The sequence below is a fragment of the Azolla caroliniana genome, unplaced genomic scaffold, assembly GCF_043228905.1.
Source record: "Azolla caroliniana isolate FFs.n. ecotype wild unplaced genomic scaffold, voAzoCaro1.0.p SCAF_4, whole genome shotgun sequence".
Lineage (NCBI taxonomy): Eukaryota > Viridiplantae > Streptophyta > Polypodiopsida > Salviniales > Salviniaceae > Azolla > Azolla caroliniana.
This window is the reverse complement of record NW_028230439.1, coordinates 12928794-12938169: the sequence shown is the minus strand read 5'-3', so window position 1 is coordinate 12938169 and position 9376 is coordinate 12928794.

Here is a 9376-nt window from a genome sequence, read left to right as displayed (position 1 = left end):
GAGTTGAAGCTTCTTGGCCATGGTGCTAGCGGCAAAAATCTTCTTGAGATTCGCCCATACGTCCTTTGCCGTCTTGGCATCCTGAATATGGCTCAATACCTAGTTGCTCACATACGACGCAAAGCAGTAGAGAACTATGCTTGCCACTTGTTCCCAAGCTGGAAAGTCTCTATGTGACGAGTCGGGTGCAACATCATTAGCTCCTTCGACATAACTCCAATAGCCATGGCCAAGCAGGTACTAGTACATCTTGTATGACCAAGATGCGTAGTTGCTCCTGTTGAGCTTCTCGGTCGGTAGCGACCTTCCCATTCCTCTGTCCATGTCACTGTCTTATCTTTCCGAAGTAGGAAGAACAAACTCAACTATGTCTCTGTCGCAAGCTTTTATGTTGGTTGTAGAGGACTTCAACCCTCGCGCTCTGATACCATGTAAAAGAATAGCATATGCGGAAGCATATGTGAAACACGGACTACACAGTTCGGAGAATGACAGTTTGGTAAAAAACACAGAAAATACAAAGAGGGAGAGGGAGAGGGAGAGACAAAGAGAGAGAGAGAGAGAGCATAAAACTCAGTTCTATTTCAAAATAATGACCGTCTGTACATATTTCGTGCTCAGTGAGCACCTTTTATACAAGCCCTGACTATTGGGCTGACACAAGTACTGACGGTACTTGACTGCTCATAAATGAGCCTACTACACTAACTCCCAAAATTATTCCTTACGAGGAATACCATACTACCGGCCTTTCGGTTTATGCACCGATATGACCACGTTATGCATATTGTTTTACGCACCCAGTCTACGCACTAGGTTACGCACCGTGTTACGCACCCAATGTTGAGCTTGTCACTCAACAATATTGGTAGTTGGACATCTATGTGGGACCTACGGCCGAAGACCGTTGTCGTGAAAATCCGTCACTATGAGCGGATCCTGACGCGGAACCATCGGGGTTATGGACTGGAAGGAATTACTGCTCACGCGTACAACACAAGCAAGATTTAAACATAAGACAAGTAGGTGAGAGAAAACGTTTGTTTCTTGCAAAAGAAAATAGATTCTTTATAATTCGAGATTCATGTTACAACGAATTGGATATGAATATGAAAGATCATTCTTGAAAGAAAGGAGCCAACAACCATGTAAGGAGTGGTCCGATATGAATATGAGAGATTGTTCTCAAAGAAAGGAGCCAACAACCATATAAGTAGTGATCCGATATGAATATAAGAGATTATTTTTCAAAGAAAGGAGCCAACAACCATATAAGGAGTGATCCGATATGAATATGAGAGATTATTTTTCAAAGAAAGGAGCCAACAACCATATAAGGAGTGATCCGATATGAATATAAGAGATTACTTTTCAAAGAAAGGAGCCCACAACCATATAAGGAGTGATCCGATAAGAATATGACAGATTGTTTTCACCCACAGCAATGGGAGAGAGCTGAAGAGAAAAAAAAACTAGAGAAAAAGAAGAAGAAGAGTGGAACATATACGGATTTCTTTCTTGATCATAGCCTCTCATGTTCCTTTGCATGCGTCCACTTTTAGTTGCTTGGCCCTTATTTTTAGTTGCATGACCTCTTTTTTAGTTGCTTGGCCTTTACTTTTAGTTGCATGGCTTTTAGTTGCATGGTTTTTCTCTCCATCTTTTTCTCTATTTTGTCTACTTTTGAAAACCACCTCTAACTTAATATTCATCATTATTTATTGTAAGGTTTAATCCTTTGACCATTTATTTAGAAGGAATTATCTTTGGCAAATGAAAAAGTATTTTTGCTACCAATAAAGTTAACTTCACAATACTAGTTTATTTGAACTACTATTTTACTTCTTTTCAAGGGTTGTTTCACACTATGTGTTAGAAACATCACGACACCGTCACTTGTCAAGATCGATGCGATTCAAGCTATGAAAGAAACATGCGAGACACAATCCAAAGTCCATAGATTTCTTGGTGCATGTGCATTTTATCACATATGGTTTCTGCACAATGCACACATTGCAGACCCACAGTATCACTTGCTGCAGAAGGGTAAGAAGTTTGAATGGAGACTGAAATATACCAAAGCCATGAAGAAGCTCAAGAAAACACTATGGAGGGCAGAAGCACTTAAGAAACCGAACTATGACCGACCGATCATAGTGACGGTTGATACAAGTCCAACTAGGATCGAATGGGTCGTCAACCAAGTCGACTCTGATGGTTCGTGATACCCGTTTCAATTCGGAGCAAAGGTTCTCAACGAAAGGCAACGCGGATATGCTCAAGTTAAAAGAGAATTATGGGGAGTCGTGTCGACAATAAAATTGGATTGAGATTATTTGATCGGAGCTGAAGTAGTGATCGAAACGAATTGCCTTCCGATACTCGGGATGATGCGATGTTGGATGGTACCAGATGTGGTTATGCTAAGATGGATTGCATATGTAAAGTCACTTAATCCAGAGGTTCGACATATCTCCGGAAAAGACAACGCGGTAGTGGATATGTTATCAAGGGTCAGGTTCGAAGATGACATAGTCGAATCGGATAATGAAGAAGTTTCCGAAAACTACTTTACTTCGGAGCACATAGGCCGGGTGAACATAATTTGGGAGTTCCGGAAAGACGAATACAAGGGAGAAAGCTTACTAATCGGGAAAGTGCTACAAGAAATCGAGGAATCATCGGAAAATAAAGAAAAGAGAGTCAAGATCCGAAGGAAGAAACGACAAGTCCGGAAATTCTTCATGAACAATGGATTAATTTGGAGGGAGCCGAAAAGACCGGATGGTATATCACTTCAGGTAGTCGGCATAAAGGAACAACAGAAACAGGTAATATCTTAATTTCATGAATCCGATTGGGCTGGACATCGGGGAACATGGGCAACATTTGCAATGATCAAGAAAAAATATTGGTGGTTATTATCTATAATAATGAGTGGCCATCAGTCGACCCTAGCGTTGATTGTCCAGCCGGTCCGACTATTCGGCCTGGTAATCGACCATCTGGTAGGCCCGACTAGTCGGTCGCGTCTACAACCTAGATCTCCTTTCTATCGACTCACGCAGTCAACTCTTCAACTATCGATACTCGGCCTGAGCAGTTTGCTCCTAGTCTTCGACTGTCGGCACTTCTTGGCCTGAACAATCGGCTCCTCCCACTGGAGGGACATATTCCTAACAAACTCCCCCTTCACTCCTGTGGGAGGATTCTGTTATTCCTTTCCTCTGTCGACAGACTCTGAGTCTATCCATTGGTAGGTTCTTTGTCAACATGTCGGATCCATTGTCGTAAGTATGGATCTTCACGAGGGTAAACTCTCCTTCTTCGACTTTCTCTCGCAACCAGTGATACCTTCTTTGTATGTGCTTGGTCCGGGAGTGGTATGCACCATTCTTGGCTAGGTGTATCGCACTCCAGCTATCACAATGAAGCAAGAAATCCCTTTGCTTCATTCCCAACTCACTGAGAAAGTTTCTCATCCAAATCAGCTCCTTGCCAGCCTCTACCGTTGCCATATACTCTGCCTCTATGGTCAACAAGACCACAGACTTCTACAGTCGTGACTGCCACGACACTGCTCCCCCTGCATAGGTCATCATGTACCCTGACGTGGATCGTCTTGAATCTACTTCCCTTGACATGTCCGAGTCGGTAAACCGTTCGAGCATGGGTTTTCCGACACCATATCTTAGGCATACCCTCGAGGTGCCTTTTAAGTACCCGAGTATCCACTTCACTGTTGCCTAGTGTTCTCTTCCTGGATTACTTCTGTATTGGCTTAATGTTCCCACAACAAAATCTATGTCTGGTCTCGTGCAGACCATAGCATACATTAGACTGCTGACGGCTGAGGCATATGGTACTTTCCTCATCTCAGCCTTTTCTTTCTCCCTTCTCGGGCATTGTCTTGCATTTAACTTGCAATTAGTCAGTAACACAGAGCCAATCGGCTTTGCTTCTGTCATGTTGAATCTTTCTTGTATCTTGATCGACTATCAACATGTTGTCTACATATAATAAGAGAATCAAGAAATCACCTTCATCATACCTTTTGACGAACACACAGTGATCAGCCTGTGTTTTCTAGAACCCATATTCCACCATAAAGGACTCGAACTTCTTTTACCATTAGTGTGGAGCTTGTTTTAGGTCATACAAGCTTTTCTTCAGTCGACACACCAGATTCTCTTTCCCTTTCTCCACAAAACCTTCAGGTTTCTGCATGTAGATCTCTTCATCCAACTCCCCATTCAAGAATGTCGTCTTGACATCCAATTTTTCCATCTCTACATCCATGCTAGCAGTTATGCTTAGAACAATTCTAATGGATGTCATCTTCACGACTGGAGCGAATATTTCGTCAAAGTCGACGCCCTTTTTCTATTGGAAATCCTTCACCACAATGCAGGCTTTATACCTAGGCACACTGTCGACTTATCCAGTCTTCACCTTGTAGACCCATTGGTTCCTGAATGCTCTCTTACCTCTCCTACCAGGTTGTAGGTGTAGTTTTTGTGCAAGGATTCCATCTCATCTTGCATCACGTTCAGCCATTTCTCTCTGTGCTCGTCGGCACTGGCTTCATCATAGCTCTCTGGCTCACCTTCATCTGTCAAGAGGATGTATTGAATGGCATATGTTGTTGGTGCTCTCCTTTCTCGGAGTGGGTATCTCCTTCAACTCGTTGTCGACTCTCGTTCGGGTGTCTCTCCCGACTCTCCTCTTTGCTTGGGTTCATATATATTGATCGGCTTTTCAAGGTTGGACAACTCCAACTCATATTCCTCGATTGACCTTAACATCCCTGCCGACTTAGACTCATAGTCAATCCTGTAGAAAATATGCAGAATAATCTTCGGTCACAACCGAGACTTAGATCACTTAATGATAATCAAACACAGAAGAAATGAGAAATGGAAGTAAGTACACAAACAAAAGAGAATGCACAGGATGTTAACGTGGAAAACCCTAAACGGGAAAAACCAAGGGAGCCCACAGACTCTGAACTATCACTATGTAAAGAGAATACCACAGGGGAACACATAGGCAATGACCTCGTGCTCACAATCTTCGCCTGGAGGCGGTTACAACAGAGACTCACTCTCTCTCTCTCTCTCTCTCTCTCTCTCTCTCTCTCTCTCTCTCTCTCTCTCTCTCTCTCTTCCCTCTGCTACGCTCTGTACAGCAGTTACACCAATAACTCTATACAAAATAATGACAACACAATGATACACTCACTCTATTTGCCCTAGGTCATATTTATACTAATATGACTTTAGGACTATTTACAGATATAGCCCCAATGGGCTCTCAGAAACATATTTCCATATATGTCCCTTCATCCAGTGAGAGGTTCTCACCAAGCTTGCATCATCCGGTTCTCACCGGGTCTTCCTTGTCAGGTACTCATCATCTGGTTCTCACCGGGTCTGCGTTGTCGGGTACTCATATCCCATCCGGAGGGACCGAAATCCTAACAAACTCCCCCTTCACTCCGGCATGGGATGCCTCGTCAATCCGATCCTCTTCCGGCATACATCTAGCTTGTCAGGTTTCACCACTTTGGTCAGTATATCTCACCCGTTCTTCTTCGTGTGGATTTTCGTCAGCACAAACTCTCGATCTTCTACTCGCTCCCGGATCCAGTGGTACCTGCGTTGGATGTGCTTCATCCTGGAATGATACGCCGCGTTCTTCGCAAGGTGGGTGGCATTTTGATTGTCGCAATAGAGCCGGTATTCCTCTTGCCGAATACCAAGCTCTTCGATGAAGTCCTTCATGCATAGTATTTCCTTGTCGGCTTCCACAGCCGCCAAGTACTCTACCTCCGTGGTTGACAACGCAACCGTCTTCTGTAGCCTCGGTTGCCACGAAACAGCTCCCCCTACATATGTCATAACATATCCTGATGTTGACCGACTGGTATCCGCATCAGCCGACAAATCTGAATCGGTGAAACCGTCAAGTTGGGGTTTACCGGAGCTGAATCGGAGACACATACTTGAGGTGCCTTTAAAGTACCGGAGTATCCATTTTACCGCATTCCAGTGCTCATTGCTGGGATTGCTCATAAACCGGCTCACCACTCCGACTGCATATCTGATATCCAGTCAGGTACACACCATTGCGTACATTAAGCTCTCGACGGCAGAGGCATATGGTATCTTCATCATATCCGCCTTCTCTACCTTCGTCTTTGGGTTTTCCTTACCGGATAATCTGCAGTTTTCCGGGAGTGTCAATCCGACCGGTTTCGCATCTGACATGTTGAACTGCTAAAGCACCTTTGTCACGTATTTCTCCTGTGACAGCCACAATTACTTCGTTGACCGATCCCGGATGATATGCATCCCTAGTATCTGTCTTGCCGAACCCAAGTCTTTCATTGAGAAGGTCTGGTTCAGGGCCTTCTTCAGCATTTGTATCTTGACTTGGTCTCGTCCGACGATCAACATGTCGTCCACGTATAGGAGGAGTATCAGGAAGTCTCCACCTTCGAACTTCTTCACAAATACGCAGTGATCGGCCTGCGTCTTGTGGTATCCTTGATCGGTCATGAAGGAGTCAAACTTCCGGTACCATTACCGGGGAGCCTGCTTCAAACCGTACAGGCTCTTCTTCAACCGGCAAACCAGGTGCTCCTTCCCTTTCTTCACAAATCCCTCCGGTTGCTGCATGTAGATCTCCTCTTCGAGGTCGCTGTGGAGGAACGTCGTCTTCACGTCTAACTACTCTACCTCGAGGTCCATGCTTACTGCTATGCTCAACAGCGTCCGGATGGAAGTCATCTTTACTACCGGGGCAAATATCTTGTCGAAGTCCATGCCCTTCTTTTGCTGGAACCCCTTCACCATGATCCTGGCTTTGTATCTCGGGGGGTTGCCGGCTTCCCCTGGTTTCAGCTTGTACACCCACTTGTTTCAGAGTGCCCTCTTTCCTTTCAGCAACTCCACCAATTCATATGTGTGGTTCTCATGTAGGGAATCCATCTCATCCTACATGGCAATTAACCACTTGCGGCTATGGGTGTCATCCTTTGCTTCTTCGAAGCTTTCCGGCTCCCCCTCATCGGTTAGAAACACATGCTCTACATCCGGAAATCTCCCGGGGGCTCTTCTTTCCCGGAGAGGATATCTCCGTCCTCGGTTTTCGGTAACCGGCTCCTGTGTCTGTTCTTCATCCAAATCCGATTCAGGGTCTTGGCTGGTTCCGGTTTCTGCTTCTTCTTCTTCCTCGGTCAGTTTGGTTTCCTCTCCGTAACCAGCTGGTTCTTCGAGTGTCAACCAGCTCTTAGCCGGGTAGGCCCGTATCTCATCGAACCGATCCTTACCGGTCGACTCAGAGTTCATTATCTTCTTCTCCGACTCCCAGTTGGCAAGGGTCTTGTTCTCCATGAAGATAATATCTCGACTCCGGAACACCTTCTTGTCGACGGGGTCCCACACTCGGTAGCCAAACTCATCATCGCCGTATCCGAGGAATATGCAAGGCTGGGACTTTGGATCCGACTTTTCTCTCTGGTCCTTTGCCACATGCACATAAGCAAGACACCCAAACACCTTCAGATGCCGGTAAGACACTTCCTTACCGGTCCACACTCTCTACGGCATGTCTCCGTCCAAGGGTACAGACGATGATATGTTTATCACATACGTCGATGTCAATGGCGCCTCAGCCCAAAACGTCTTGGGTAACTTGGCATGTGCTAGCATACTCCGGACCCTCTCCATTATGGTTTAGTTCATCCTCTCGGCCAGCCTGTTTAGTTCCAGCGTCTTCGGCACGGTAAATTCGAGCCAGATTCCCTTCGAGCGGTAGTACCCCTCAAACTGCCCCTGGTATTCGCCTCCGTTATCTGCTTGAACCGCCTTCAGCTTCCAGCCGGTTTCTCTTTCCACTCTCGCATGGAACTCCTTGAAGATGGATAACACTTGATCCTTCGTCTTCAACGGTGTGGCCCACAACTTCCGGCTGTGGTCATCTATGAACGTCATGAAGTACTACGATCCGGCATGTAACTTCGTGTCCACTTGACACACATCGGTATGCACCAGCTCTAGTGGTGCATTACATCTCATCGGTGGCCTTGATCGGAAGGAGGTCCAGTTTTGCTTACCGGCCAAGCAGTCGGTGCACCTCTCAAGATGCACGTCCTTCACCGGAATAAGGTTGTCTTCGGCAAGCCTCTTCATCCCCTTCTCGCTCATGTGACACGATCTCTTGTGCCACAGCTCACCTGTAGTGTCGGATGCCACGTTCACGTCTTCCCGACATAACCAGGCATTCTTTAGGTACAGTGTGTTGACTTTTCGGGCCCGAGCCAATATTAGGCTCCCTTTGCAGAACTTCATGACACCATTCCAGATGCTACCTTTGTAGCCTTCATCATCTAGCCAACCGGCTAATATCAGGTTTAGTCGAACCTCCGGAACGTGTCGGACACCCTTCAGCAACAACTTGCATCCGGTTGATGTCGTCAACAGCACATCTCCTATGCCGATAATTCGGCATGTCCCTTCATTCCCCATCCGGACACAGCCGTGCTCACCGGTTGTGTAGGATGAGAAGCATTTTCGGTCCGGGGTGAGGTGGAACGACGCTCCGGAGTCGACTACCCACGTTGTCTCATCGCCGGCAAGGTTCAACTCACTCTCCTCGGTGATGAGCATCAACTCTTCTTCACTTCTCGTGATTGCCGTCGTTCCCTTCCGGTCCGGTCCCCTCCGGTCTTTACTGTTCCAGTCCGGTGACCGCTTCGAATCAGTACTGTCGGTTTCCTTATCTTTTCAGAAGTGCCGACAATTCTTCTGGAAGGGTCTCGGCTTGCCGCAATAGAAGCAAGTAGGCCTCCCCATTGACTTTGACCGTGTCCCCGACTTTTCCCGGTTCTGGGGACTACGGTTCCTTTGTCTTCCGCTTTCCAATTCGGTAAGGAGCGCTTTGGAGTCGGAGATCGTATCCTTGTCTTTCCGACGCGCCTCCTCATCTAGCAAGCTCAACTTGGCTCTTGCTAGGGATAGTTTTTTTCCTTCCGGCCCGGCATTGCCCAACGTGACAACTAACATCTCCCAACTATCTGGGAGGGAACTGAGCAGGAGCAATGCTAGTACCTCATCGGTGAGAGGTACTTCCAACAATGTTACCTGGTGAATAAGCCCCTGAAAGGCATTCATGTGCTCCGCTATACCGGAGCCGTCTTGGTACCGGAGCCGCACTAGCTTCCGGAATACCGAAACCCGATTAACAGCATTCTTGTTTTGGAATGTGATGTTGATCTTCTCCCAGAGTTCATGAGCCTTGCACTCTTCATTGAAGTTGTTGTACAAGCTCATGTCGATGAAGCACCGGATGTATGTCGTTGTCTTCATGTGCA